Source organism: Styela clava, chromosome 7 (genome assembly GCF_964204865.1).
Source record: "Styela clava chromosome 7, kaStyClav1.hap1.2, whole genome shotgun sequence".
Taxonomy (NCBI): Eukaryota; Metazoa; Chordata; class Ascidiacea; order Stolidobranchia; family Styelidae; genus Styela; species Styela clava.
The window spans coordinates 18395195-18410946 of NC_135256.1; the positions used below are offsets into that span (position 1 = coordinate 18395195).

Consider the following 15752-nt stretch of genomic DNA (forward strand, 5'->3'; position numbering starts at 1 on the left):
AGTTTGTTATGTAATAAAATCAATAATTATAATATTTAGCTGATAGAATTCCCGGGGAATAGATAACAAGCACGGCTTTCAACCGTAAATATATACTATTACGTTTCAACAAATAATTTGCAAATGATAGTGACTAATGAAGTTACTTGCTCATCTGTCATTGTATAATTATGGCTACTTATGGCTAGTTTTGTTACACATTTCTTATTTTTTTGAACATGTTTGTTTGACTTTTGTATGAATTAAATTTTGAAATACGCTCGTCAACTGATCATAATGTTGTATTCCTTCAGAACTGAAATATTTTGTTGGTAAGAAGACAAATCGCTGAAGTTTGATTCTTTTCAATAAAGAAATAAAAACGCTGTCATTCATCTAAAAAACGTCTGTTTTCAGTGCCTAGTTTTCGTTTTGTGACATCTTTAAGCTTTCTTAATATACGGCTGATATCTAAAATACTGCAGTGTGTAATCATTATACCCATACCTATACATAAGATACCGGAATAATTCAATTGTTACGAAATGAACGTGCTTAAACTGTTATAATGATGTAACAATAGACGGTATCTAAAACTCAAAAGGTACCACATGAAGGGTTAAACTATTTCACTCAAGTTCGGCGGGCCATTTTAAATGGTCACGCGGGCCGTAATTGCCGCAGACTGCGGTTTAGAACCCCTCAGTGTGGAATCGCACCTCAAAATTAGGGGGGGTGTTTGAAATTTTAGGGGGGTGTTCACCCCCTATAGGGGGGGTGTAGGGAAATCACTGGTTTCATCGCAATAGGGCGTCACGTTGTGATTACTACAAACAGTGAATTTTTTTAAAGTGATACTATAACTTAATCCAGCAGTGTATATCTGCAGAGATACTGAAAGGATTTGAACTATGCCTCGTTAAGTGCAATTCGGTTAAAACACAACCCCAACTTAATAACCATGCAAATATTAAAACTTATTGTTTAACTTGTTATTTATCATAGGGTGCCTATATACACACTAATATGCCTAATTTGTTGAAATCGTAGTCCTGGCCTTTTTTATTAATCTGATGAGCGTTTTTGCCACAAATGGTAGTTTACTAACTAGCATACTGTTTAAAGCAGTGGTTGTCAACCTGTGGTACGCGTACCACTAGTGGTACGCGGGAGCTTTTCAAGTGGTACGCGAGCAGATTTGACATATTGCAACAATTAACCTTTCAGTTGGCTAAAATATGCCGGCAACGCTTTATCTTCCTTACTGTATGTATTCGCTGAACAGCGTTTATGGATATTTCCCCAGGCATCAGTTTCCTCGTTTTTTTCCGCTCATACACTTCTGTCGCTCAAACAGTTATACAAGCATGGTTGCAAACATTGCCTGTTTTTTGTAGTTTTTAGTGTTATTTGTCAGTTTTCAGTTGTGTTTCAAGAAAATAATATTGAATTAATTAATTTAATTGTCATCATGTCCTCCCCGGAGCTTTACCTTAGTTGCAATGATCAAAATTGAATCTCGCAAATGCTGCGATGGACAAGGCTAAACTTAGCTATATCAGTACCTGTATAGGTAATAAAGATGTTATACCTGCAAATGGCACATGGTTGATTAATTTTAATAAAAATTATGATTTCAAACACGTAAACCAGTTTATATGCGCCAACACACCAAAACACTCTCAGAATAAGCATAAAGTTTGCAATAGTGAAGTATAAGAGTAATTTTTCCGGGGTCAATAGTCGGGGAAACGTTCATAGCGCTGGTGCGCTATAAGTTCTTGTCTTTAGAGATCGCCCTCGCCCGCTATTGCCCACCTTAAATGAAGCGATATGGTCATGATTTTGTTCGTTTTGCGTGTTACGCCACAATTAATGTAGTGCCACATTACAAAATACACACACAGCATGTTTCTTGTGTCTTTTTCCCCACGCCAAAAAAGGAGCTTTGTCGGTGGTACGCGACCATAGTAAAAAACAGTAAAGGGATACGCGGTCAGTAAAAGGTTGAGAAACACTGATTTAAAGTAATCAGACTAATTTCTAAAATTTAACTGTAGCTCATCGTGACCTGCACGCTCTGGTAGTAAACAGTTGATAACCATGTCATTGGTGTTCACAACTATACTTCAAACTGAAATCGCCCCAAATTTCCAATAATGATATTATCAGAGTGAGTCATGCTAAGTGTATTAAGATAGCCGATAATCTTACACCTTAAAGAACTCGTGTCCCAACTAAAATTTCCAAAATTGATACCATATAAATTATATTCAACCAAGTGTAAACTCCTTTTTGGTCCATATCACCTTGGTAAAAGTGCTAAGTATTCATATGTTCATAACTTTAAATTTAGATACATGGAAATATTTTTTTTTTTAGCTCTTGTTGGTGCGTCATGTTATGCCTAATCATGTGTATTAAGAAGAGCTTAATAAATATAAACTCTCGTTTATAATCTCTACTGAATGGTGTTAGTTAGATCGTTTATACGGCACTCACCGTCAATATAAGATATAGTAGTTTCAAAACTCTGGAATTCTTACTTTTTTAATTAGATATTAGAAACTTGGGTGTCGCTGCTCGATAACCTGTTTGAAGGTTACTATAGACACGAGATCCCACCAAATTGTAAATCTACTATAGTCAGCCTATATCCCCTTTGCTAGTAGTCTCAGTAATCATACCGTCCCATGTTCATAAATGTTCGAATCAGGAAATATATTCCTTATTTCCCTATCGTTTATTCCGTAGTAACAATCTGTCATGTTCTTATTTACATATATATATATATAATGTCTGTGGCTGAAGTTATTTATTGGCGTATATTTTCAGGAGGTCGCTGGGAGGGAAAGACTATAGAGAACTTGAAGGTAAAATATAACACACTAATAAACTATTAACATTTAGGATTTAGATAATAAGATACAACATAGCACACTGACAGATTATTCAAAATAAGTAATATTTATAATATTGAAAATCTGCAAATAATATAGAATGAACGTAAATGAATATCGGTATGCTACCAGTTGTCGTCTTTGTATATTTAGAATAAGCATAGCTTATCACAAGGGCGTGGACAATTTTTTGAGGTGCGTAAAAGTAATTAAGAATAGGAATATTTGTTAGATTTTATCTTTCCCGCCTTATTTTTGATCTTTTCATTTCTTGAATATGTAGCCGTATTTTCAACGTGCTCTTCATGAATATAAATATATTTTATGTGATGTGTTGCAATATTATACACTGACAAATAAGTCCAAAGTAATATTTGTAATTTAGGGCGAAATCTGTGAATAATTTGTCAATGAACTGAAAATTAATATTTTCATTTTTATGTATCTAAACTCTAAAGTATAAGCATAGCTTCTCTGTGCTCCTGTCAAATTACATTTTCTGTAACTTATAAACCTAAAACTTAATAATGACGTAGTTCGAACATCTATATATAATTCAAATCAATATCATACAAAATTTACCTACATTTTATTATCTCATATTAATTTCAGCTTTCTGAAACACTTCTTGAAAGCGGGAAAGACAATTCATCATTATATCTAAAGACATGCGGAGTTATTTGTACGATTATGCATCACTGAGAGAGGTGGCTGCCTCGAGTCTAAAGAGCAAGTATGTTATTAAAATCTTTTAAATCTTCCTAATTTAAATTCATCACCACTATTCACGGATCCCCACAATCAATTTTAAAATTGGCAGATTGAAAACGCATTTCTAGACATTGTAAATTTGTTTTATGTTAGGATTTCTTTAAAATGTATACCATATAGTAACTGAAATGAAAACACAGTGAATTGTTCGCGCGATGTACCTTTTGTCTATTTTGAAACTACCGATGGAACCCAATACGACTTTTTCTCGGTATGATATATAAGATAATTAATTTTTTTTGCAATATTTTAAATACAATCGTTCATATTTTGTCGATATCTTTAAAATAATTTTGAGTGCCGAAAAAACAAATCAAATCTGATTAACTTCGAAATACGATTCCGGTCTACTTAAAGTTGGCAGTTTGGGACGTATTTCATGCAGTTTTCAAATATTGATTTTTCATTCAAATAATCGTAAAAGTTTTCTCGACTAAAATTCGAGTAACGAAGAACACAAATAAATTACTATGAAATTACTATGACAAGATATCTTGAATGCTCGCACCGGCTATGAATTGAATATTTTTCTCGAGAAACCATTTTTATCCACTGCGATCTTACTTATATATAATGTCACATTTGAATTTGCGCTCGTTGTCATATTTCGACACTACTGATGTCAAATTTTATTAATGATGTTATTACTTCTTTGGACAATCACAAAATTGGACAACTCAGTATTTTACTAAGTAATCGAATGTCGCCTAAGTTTCTCCCACGGAGCACTTTGAGAATCTATGCACTAATAGACCAAGGAAGAAATTTTCGTAAGAGTGTTTGAAGTATTGTTGTACATGTTTAATAGCTGAGTTTTAAGCAGAATATTGTACAATTTTAGCATCTCTTTGAAAATTAGCTGTTTGCATCTCATAATTAAATATTCACTCCAGCTTACCATATTAAGATTTTGTGGCAACGCTTCCGAATGGCCAAAAACTTAATATTGATACGCATTATCGCGAAAGTTACCTTATGTCCAGGCTTGTCCATGGGAAACGTGCCATGGGATGGGATGGGACAACACACCTTTGTATTTCCCATGGGACGCGTGGGACACGAAAACCATATGATTTTCAGGGAAATGATGGTAAAAAATTTCGTTATGGATTTCGTGTCCATATATTTGAGCATAGCTCTCTTGTTAGTTATGAAGAGCAAAACGTATTCAGCATTAACAATATAATTCGTGAAGGGGCTGATAGACACATATATAATAGTTAGGAATAAAAAGTTGACTAAGTCTGTAAATGTTGTTGTTTTGCATGTCTGCTCTTACATGTAGTCCTATTTATTAGACGCAAAACCGAAATTTAACAATTTTTATTGAATTTTATTCCAATGGGAATCCCATGGGATGGGATGGGAAGGGACAAGAATAATTGCTATGGGATGGAAATGGGAGAGAAAAACATGATTCATGGACGGGCCTGCTTATGTCTATATTTATTAGCATGTGTCTCATAGTCGTATAATGTTATTTATTTTGTTAATTGCAATTTGAAACTGATTTGTTTTTTCAATCGTGTAAATTACTTGTATATCTATCAATAAATATTATCTGTAATTTTTTCGGGAAACCTGCTGACAAAGTATTATTTTTATATAAGCTCAGCTTTGGTTTGTCTGTCAAATGAATTTTTTTTTGGAAAATCCCGGTAATTTGGAAATTGTTTTTTTCTGGCTAATAAGCGAATAATACAAGAAGGAATTTTAGCAATATAAAATCGTGTATTTGTCATATTACCGCCCAATATTCGGAATAAAACTTGCATTACTTTGTTCCAAATTTTGTCAGATTTTCGTCATTGTTGAGAAGGAACTTTTCCCCTTTTGTTTGCAGTAATACTGTTAGTTTAGGCACCAATGCGCGCTAATAATTTTATATGGCAAAGTCTTTAGAACCGGACCCGTGTTCATTTCTTAGTATCGTCGGCATGAAATTTAATATTCTACCCCAAAAATGTTATTTAGCGTTAAAAAAAGGAACAGCAATTATTCACTGGGGCAATGGTTGTCAAGGGGTGGGGCGCGCCTTGCAAAAGGGGCGTAGACAATTTTTTAGGAGGCATGTGGCTAATTAAATTCATTTTTTGTTTGTTGGACTTAATTGTGCATTTTTTGGATATTTACATTCTATTCCCGTCTAATCTTATATATGTAATTTGAAAGTATCATGATTTATGACCATGGTAGTAACCAGTTAACCGTGTCATTCGTGTTCCAAGCTAGAATTACATTAGCTTTCCAATAACGATGTGATATAAGTACGTCCAACCGAGTGTATCAATGTGAATTCTATGCCATTTGGCACTGGTTAACCACGCCATGCAAGTCCAAAACTAAAATATCGTTTCCAGGGCGATACTGTAACGCAGTGGTTCTCAAACTTATTCGTATTGTGACACCCTCCAAAAAATATGCTCAAGTTGCGACTCTTCGTGGAAACCGTATTAATACCTTCCAATAAAGGATATTTTTTGCAATGAGTTTTATTTAAACGATCAAAGAAAACTAAACCAAAGTCAGTGAAATTGCATTTAATGGGATGGGAATACTTGCGTCTTTCTACATTTGTTACTAAACCTTGGTAAGATTTGTGAGAGCCGCACGCATTTCTCTCTCAACATTTACTCGAGATCAATATTTTGTGCATAATACGACCATCAAAAAACCTGCTTCGCATGAATACGAAGTCGCAAAAGGGATCAGAGTGCGCAACGCTTTTTTAACCAAGGAAGGATAATCCTTATTGAAGAAAATCCAAAAACTCATTTTCAGATTTAAAATTTCTTTTTACATCGCTTCCGTTCAAAAACGGCGAAGAAATGCAGCAATGTATCGTTGAAGCAAGATTTTGGACGGTGAAACATGATATCTAATAAGCCCAAACGGCATTTAGTATCATCGCATCCCCAGTTGCAACAAAAATCACGGAGCTTTACTACTTGAACGATCCAAAGTCAATGTAGCCTACGTCATACTTGCGTTTTAGTCTTTCTTGTTCAGTATCATTTTCACGCTTGTATTATTACTTTTTCTACGCGCCGCAAAAGAGATTCCGCAAAAAATAAATAAAATTTGCGACGCCCGAGCAAAACTGAAACGACGCCCACTTCGAAAACCACTGCTGTAACGTATCAATATAGCCGTAAATCCTATTGGTAATAGTCTGTTCGTGTTCATAATTGTCTGAATCTAGAAATATATTTCCTATTGCTATATCGTTGATTGCAGGTACTAATATGTTAGTTAGGACTCAGTGTTCTTCAACTTTTTTTTTATCGTGGTATACCTTTTACAATTTTTCAAGAACTTTGTATACCTTACAAATACCAATGTTTATTTAAGGCTTAAATGTTTAAATGTTTATTTAAGGCTTAAGGCTTTATTTAAGGCTTAAATAAACATTAAATTTTAATCACATACTGCACTGCAATATCATCATGCAATCTAATAGACTAGTGTCCGCAAGTTATAAATTTGCCTGACGGCCTTTGCGTCAGCGGGAATAATGTTCAACGTAAATCAAACGAAGTGCATGGCAGCCGAAATCACCAATCCAGACACGTGACCGCATTATCTATATAATTTGTGATGTAACAATGTGCTCACGTCGGTTCTTTGCGTAAATGACATTTTGTATTTCACGTGTGCCGCGTTTGCATTGTTGTCTCCGCTTGAATATTTTATAATTTATTATATCAGAGTTTCGAATCCCTGACTTAGACTGTACACCCCTCGTATACCCTTTATCAGTTGTCTACTACACAACTTAGGGACCGGTATACACTTGGGTATACCGTATACCCTGTTGAAGAGCACCGTGTTAGGTTATTATGTGTATATTATGTGTATCTATATAAATGATGGAATAGAATAAATACACGGGTTTGTCTATATTTCTTATGTTTTATTATTACGGGTATTACGGTATTGATAACATGGTTCTGATTATTCTGTGTAGAATTTACTTGTTTAATCTAATGGGCAAAACTCGTTTTGCCACAAAATAGTATCATACTATAACAAAGTATCCGATTAAGCGCAGAAATGTATCTGTAAATTATCATGGTTTATACCAGTGGTTCCCAAACTTTTTAGTCGCAGTAATATATATTCGGTAATATAAACAACTTCATCGCCCCCCAGTTTAAAAACAAAAAATTGAGGTCAGAAACGAATATAATACAGAACAAATAGATTAGCTTAGTGGTCTTCCAGAGAGTATTTTTGTCAAATTAAGAGAGATTTTCAAAAAGACACATCTTTATAAAAATCACGCATCGATGCATCTCTCAAATATAACATATGGATTTTATTTCCTAATTTCATTGAATTTCAAGGAGCTCCATTTAAATTAAATATTTTCTGCGGTATTGAACCCCTGCCCAGTGCACTCAGCCTCAACTTTTTTGCGTGTTCCGATTCGTCTAATTATATTTAAATTGTAGGATCGTTAAACGATTAACTGTTCACCAAATTATTGGGTTATAATATAATTTACTCTAAACATGTCTCACGATAAATTCTGTTACGTAGAAAATATGATCTACTCAGAGTGTAGATTGAATGATTAATTCAAACCCGCCGTTTTGTCCCTATAATTCAGTGAAGCGTCGCGAGCCGGATTATTTTACTTCGCGGGTCGGATCATGCCCACGGGCACCGCCGGATTAACCATTAAACAATATAAGCACGTGCTTAGGGCACCAAGCAAAGAGGGGCACCACAGAAATTTTAAAGCAGAATTTTATATAGTTTATCGGTGTTTATTAAAATATTACGAATTCACCAGATGACTAAAACTTCAAAATATTCGCTTATTTTTCGTCTTCAAGTATCATATTAACCTTCTTTTTTAAAAATAAACACTAGGACTCATTTATTTGACACGAAATGGGTCTATGAATCGTTTTCTTATTTTGTTGTTGTTTTCCTTCCTAGTATTCTCCTTGTTGCTGCATTTTTCTTTTTAAAAAAATTTCTTTTCTTTCCAATAATTGGACCAATGAACTATTTCCACTATGTGGCGGTTCCACGGTCGCATTTCAACGATCTAGTGGTTAGCAAAGTCGGGAGTTTTTTGACAAGGTAGACCAGGGTGGTCTAAACCCTGTCATGCTGATACATTCCGTGTGGCTCACAGATCAATTTTAGCGTATATTTGTATCTAATGGAGGAACGTTTTTGAGTTTTTTTTTGCTATTTCAACTGAGGTTGGTATCCCGAGATTCAAACCCCTTTTTCTGACGCTTTGTGCCTTTATTTTAGTAAAAACAATCCTCTGTTTTCAAGGGTCGGTCATGTGATAGTAGTGACGAAACGCAGAACCAACTTTACGCCGCGCAATCCATTTTTTTAGCTAGGTCCCGAAATACCAACTTAGACGGACTTTGGTTGGTATTTGACGATGGCACTAAGCTTGCTCACGCTGCAAGTTTTCAAATTACTCAATATAACAATTCGTAATAAAATGAGTGTCGCAAGAAATGTGACATAAGGAAAACACGCGGAAACGTATTTCCTTGCCCATCACACAGTGTCTGTTTTGACTTCAAGTACCGTAATATCTGTCACGAAAGAAAATAATTTGAAGCGACATTAAACGCGAGATGCGCAAAATACAACGGTAATTCTCGGGAATTAACTTTAAAATAACTGAAGGCTTTGTATATCTTCTTCAAAAGAACGTCACCCATGCAACATAATAATAGTCTGATTAGAACGGTAAACTCTCGTTCTTTATTAAATTTGAACTAAGTAAACTAGCGATATTTCGATCACTTTAGGGGTTTCTCCGACTTGCGGCCTGCGAGACCTCCTTAAAAGCTTTTGCGGTCCTTCAACCTAGCATACTTGAAGCACCCTGGGGTAGACTAATTTCAACTACAGTTGTGACTTGTATGCTTTGGTATTTCGATTCACGTTGAGACTGGAGGCATGAATCTTTATTGTCACACACCCTCAGGATTAGAGCTCAACCGATATATATCGGTCCGATATTGCGTGTTTGCCGATGTAACATATATATATATATATATCGGCTATATATAACAGTGAAAAAGCTAAAAATGTTCGTGAAAGTTGTTTTATTTACTGTTGGTTGTGATTATTTTTAATGGATAATACACTTATGTGATTTATTGTTTTTATAATTAAATTACACATGAGGGGGCACCAAAGTCTTCAGTGCTTAGGGTACCAAAGGGGCTTAATCCGCCCCTGCCCACGGGCCGTTGGTTGCCGAACCCTGGGCTACGCGAACTACTTTAGGGGGAGTAGTCCAGCAATTCTATCACATGTGATTATCGCCGTCACAATTCAAATCTGCAAACTCTCACAGAGTTTGTGGGCAATATCGCCCACTTTGGGAATCACTGGTTTATACCACCCGGTAAAAAACAGGTAATAACCATGCCATTCATGTTCCAATCCAAAATCGCAATAAATTTTCAATACTGGTAATATTGGAGTGAGTCTAATCAATTGCATTAATATAACAGTGAATCTTACTACCTTCGGTACTGGCATTTAATTCGTGTCCCAAACTGAAATTTTCAATGGGAATAATATAAATTAGGCCAATTGCACCAATGTAGCCGTAAATCCTCTACACCCGACTTATACTTCCCTTGGTAGTCCTAGTAACCAATAACCGTACGTTTCATGTTGATATGTGTTCGAAGCTGGCAATCCTCGGTACTCCCAGTAACCATACAATTCATATTGATAAGTGTTCGAATCTGGCAATCCTTGGTAGTCCAAGTAACCATACGATTATTATTGATAAGTGTTCGAAGCTGGCAATCCTTGTTAGTCCAAGTAACTATACGATTCATATTGATAGGTGTTCAAAGCTGGCAATCCTTGGAAGTCCAAGTAACCATACGATTCATATCGATAAGTGTTCGAAACTGGCAATCCTTGGTAGTCAAAGTAACCATACGGTTCATATTGATATGTGTTCGAAGCTGGCAATCCTCGGTACTCCCAGTAACCATACAATTCATATTGATAAGTGTTCGAATCTGGCAATCCTTGGTAGTCCAAGTAACCATACGATTATTATTGATAAGTGTTCGAAGCTGGCAATCCTTGTTAGTCCAAGTAACTATACGATCCATATTGATAGGTGTTCAAAGCTGGCAATCCTTGGTAGTCCAAGTAACCATACGATTCATATCGATAAGTGTTCGAAACTGGCAATCCTTGGTAGTCAAAGTAACCATACGGTTCAAATTGATATGTGTTCGAAGCTGGCAATCCTCGGTACTCCCAGTAACCATACAATTCATATTGATAAGTGTTCGAATCTGGCAATCCTTGGTAGTCCAAGTAACCATACGATTATTATTGATAAGTGTTCGAAGCTGGCAATCCTTGTTAGTCCAAGTAACTATACGATTCATATTGATAGGTGTTCAAAACTGGCAATCCTTGGTAGTCCAAGTAACCATACGATTCATATCGATAAGTGTTCGAAACTGGCAATCCTTGGTAGTCAAAGTAACCATACGGTTCATATTGATATGTGTTCGAAGCTGGCAATCCTTGGTAGTCCAAGTAACCATACGATTCATATTGATAAGTGTTCGAATCTGGAAATTCTTGTTAGTTCAAGTAATCATACGGTTCATATTGATAGGTGTTCGAAGCTGGCAATCCTTGGTAGTCCAAGTAACCATACGATTCATATTGAAAAGTGTTCGAATCTGGCAATTCTTGTTAGTCCAAGTAATCATACGGTTCATATTGATAGGTGTTCGAAGCTGGCAATTCTTGGTAGTCCAAGTAACCATACGATTCATATTGATAAGTGTTCGAAGCTGGCAATACTCCCAATGCGCTGTTATTGAGTGCGAGTATTCATATATTATATTCATGCGTGTATGTGACTATGTATGACGCTTTATTATTGCAAATATTACGACTCTAAAATCGTTTATCATGAGGTACCTAAGCTAACATGACCTTATCATTCTGCATACCATATACCATTCTTTTATTATTCTTCAAACCCGTTTTCACCAGAGGGTATTAATGTAGTTGTTAAGCCCCCCTCTCCCAAAATTTGTGTCCTTAAACTAAATTTCCTATAATATACTATAGCCGCAAATACCTTATAACCGGTATAGACCTTCATTGGTAGTGTTCCCAGACCCCCATGCCTTCATGTCCTTAAGTTTTCAAATTTAGAAATATACTCCCTATTTATTTATAGTTTATTTCGAGTATTAATATGTTCTTATAATGAATGTATAATGTCTACAATCCCTGTGGCTAATTTGACTTATTGAAAATTATTTGATGAAATCTATACTTTTAGTTGTTGGAAAGAAAAACAAGAGAGAACCTCAATATTAGGTGAATATAACGCACAATGCCTGTGGTACACAAACATTTTAAGCCGCCCAAGTTTGGAATATCTCGCGCCCACCTCAAAATAACTAGTTAACAATGTGCTACAAAAACACAGATACTTAGGGCGGAAGTTTTCGTCGGGCCTCATTTTATAGTATTTATTGTATTCGTACTTAATGGGTTTGTTTCGTCGCCATAGCGTTTTGTTAGTTTTTCAATAGTCTAGAACAGTGTTTCCCAACCCGAGTCCTCGGTCTCAAATGAGTCCGCGGAGCGTTTGAACGAGTCCGCAACGAGCCGGAAATTCACAGCTGGCCGCAAACGTTTTTGCAAAACTTAACCATCAGCCAAGGAACTATTTACGTTAGAATTTACATAAAACATAGAAAACAAGTTTATTCACATAACATTAATCGAGTCAATAATTACTGGATACTGAGTAGGGCTGGGCATATTCGAATATTCAACTAAATAGCACTTTACTATTCGAAAATTTGGTAGCAGGTGACGCGACAGGTCACTTGCGCGTCGCTTGATCAGACGATTGGATTTCACAACTCACTTGCGGATTTCCGACAAAAACAAGAGTCGGCACGCGCGTGGATAGATAAATACCTAAGTGGTGCTTCTCGCAAGCTCGAACAACGGGGGATAATTTTTGTTCTGGTGGGTGTCAATGGTGGCAACCTAAATTTTCTCAATTAAAAAGCGACAATACAAAATACTAGAAATAAAACGGAGAACACCATAACTTCCATTTCAAATTAAAAACGCTCTTTTAGACATTGCAAATCGCAAAATTTCGGGTGGTACTGTAGTATACCTGTATCACGGCATTTTCCCCTAGGATTCTTTGCTTTACTGCCTCCACATTGGTAGGTACAGTACTGGAGCGCCGTAAATGTTTTACGGACAGCTCAGATTTGTCGAATTAACAAAACTACGAATCAAAACAAAATATAATCGGGCACCACGCATTTTTGTGTCCACTGATTGTCATGATATTTTCAGAGTAGTATATTTTTATTTCGTCGACAAACGCAAATTAAAATGATCACAATAAAATTTATATTATAGCAAGGCGATGATATATTTTTTTGATTTACTAATATACTTTAATTATATTTTATATATTTAATTATAATTTCTGGAAATGTATAACAGATAATAGGATTTTTCTAAAGCCGATAACAAATTCAGAAGATTGCAAAAAATATGTATATATATATATCAAAACTAAATATAATGGGTCAATATATTCTCACATTATTATGTTTGCAGATGGCCGTGGAATTTTAAAGAAGTAATGCTTTCATTTTGTTATAAATCGACGCAACCGCGAGTGACCACGAACACAATTAAATTAAAATAGAACAGGTTTATGATAACAACAGCATTTAACGTTCTATTTGAGAATATACAGCAAATATTTGTTATCGGGATTTCATTCCCGGAGTTTGGAACTGGAGTTTCAAGACCCAGGGGCGTAGGAACGTGTCTAAGTTTCTGCTGCCTGGGACAAAATTCTAATAATGCATGATGTCCCTTATTCCTCCCATCTTAACCAATAGTTTGGGGGATAAACAAATTATAGAAGTTGTTATACATGAGGGGGGATGTCACATGTGTTGCATGTTATAGTGTCGTTGCTTAGATGACTTAAATGATTAATATAAGCATGTGCTTAGGGCACCAAGCAAAGAGGGGCACCACAGAAATTTTAAAGCAGAATTTTATATAGTTTATCGGTGTTTATTAAAATATTACGAATTCACCAGATGACTAAAACTTCAAAATATTCGCTTATTTTTCGTCTTCAAGTATCATATTAACCTTCTTTTTTAAAAATAAACACTAGGACTCATTTATTTGACACGAAATGGGTCTATGAATCGTTTTCTTATTTTGTTGTTGTTTTCCTTCCTAGTATTCTCCTTGTTGCTGCATTTTTCTTTTTAAAAAAATTTCTTTTCTTTCCAATAATTGGACCAATGAACTATTTCCACTATGTGGCGGTTCCACGGTCGCATTTCAACGATCTAGTGGTTAGCAAAGTCGGGAGTTTTTTGACAAGGTAGACCAGGGTGGTCTAAACCCTGTCATGCTGATACATTCCGTGTGGCTCACAGATCAATTTTAGCGTATATTTGTATCTAATGGAGGAACGTTTTTGAGTTTTTTTTTGCTATTTCAACTGAGGTTGGTATCCCGAGATTCAAACCCCTTTTTCTGACGCTTTGTGCCTTCATTTTAGTAAAAACAATCCTCTGTTTTCAAGGGTCGGTCATGTGATAGTAGTGACGAAACGCAGAACCAACTTTACGCCGCGCAATCCATTTTTTTAGCTAGGTCCCGAAATACCAACTTAGACAGACTTTGGTTGGTATTTGACGATGGCACTAAGCTTGCTCACGCTGCAAGTTTTCAAATTACTCAATATAACAATTCGTAATAAAATGAGTGTCGCAAGAAATGTGACATAAGGAAAACACGCGGAAACGTATTTCCTTGCCCATCACACAGTGTCTGTTTTGACTTCAAGTACCGTAATATCTGTCACGAAAGAAAATAATTTGAAGCGACATTAAACGCGAGATGCGCAAAATACAACGGTAATTCTCGGGAATTAACTTTAAAATAACTGAAGGCTTTGTATATCTTCTTCAAAAGAACGTCACCCATGCAACCTAATAATAGTCTGATTAGAACGGTAAACTCTCGTTCTTTATTAAATTTGAACAAGTAAACTAGCGATATTTCGATCACTTTAGGGGTTTCTCCGACTTGCGGCCTGCGAGACCTCCTTAAAAGCTTTTGCGGTCCTTCAACCTAGCATACTTGAAGCACCCTGGGGTAGACTAATTTCAACTACAGTTGTGACTTGTATGCTTTGGTATTTCGATTCACGTTGAGACTGGAGGCATGAATCTTTATTGTCACACACCCTCAGGATTAGAGCTCAACCGATATATATCGGTCCGATATTGCGTGTTTGCCGATGTATCATATATATATATATCGGCTATATATAACAGTGAAAAAGCTAAAAATGTTCGTAAAAGTTGTTTTATTTACTGTTGGTTGTGATTATTTTTAATGGATAATACACTTATGTGATTTATTGTTTTTATAATTAAATTACACATGAGGGGGCACCAAAGTCTTCAGTGCTTAGGGTACCAAAGGGGCTTAATCCGCCCCTGCCCACGGGCCGTTGGTTGCCGAACCCTGGGCTACGCGAACTACTTTAGGGGGAGTAGTCCAGCAATTCTATCACATGTGATTATCGCCGTCACAATTCAAATCTGCAAACTCTCACAGAGTTTGTGGGCAATATCGCCCACTTTGGGAATCACTGGTTTATACCACCCGGTAAAAAACAGGTAATAACCATGCCATTCATGTTCCAATCCAAAATCGCAATAAATTTTCAATACTGGTAATATTGGAGTGAGTCTAATCAATTGCATTAATATAACCGTGAATCTTACTACCTTCGGTACTGGCATTTAATTCGTGTCCCAAACTGAAATTTTCAATGGGAATAATATAAATTAGGCCAATTGCACCAATGTAGCCGTAAATCCTCTACACCCGACTTATACTTCCCTTGGTAGTCCTAGTAACCAATAACCGTACGTTTCATGTTGATATGTGTTCGAAGCTGGCAATCCTCGGTACTCCCAGTAACCATACAATTCATATTGATAAGTGTTCGAATCTGGCAATCCTTGGTAG

At 35.9% G+C, this 15752-nt stretch overlaps 1 long non-coding RNA gene across 2 annotated transcripts in view; it reads left to right on the forward strand.

Annotated features, from left to right (window-relative positions):
- The window catches only part of LOC144425183 (uncharacterized), a 32980-nt gene that overhangs the window by 2823 nt on the left and 14405 nt on the right, over nucleotides 1-15752 (forward strand). For both annotated transcript variants that reach the window (XR_013477364.1, XR_013477363.1), the window contains exon 4: nucleotides 3492-3612. This is a non-coding gene — a long non-coding RNA (uncharacterized LOC144425183). The remainder of the gene's footprint in view (nucleotides 1-3491; nucleotides 3613-15752) is intronic.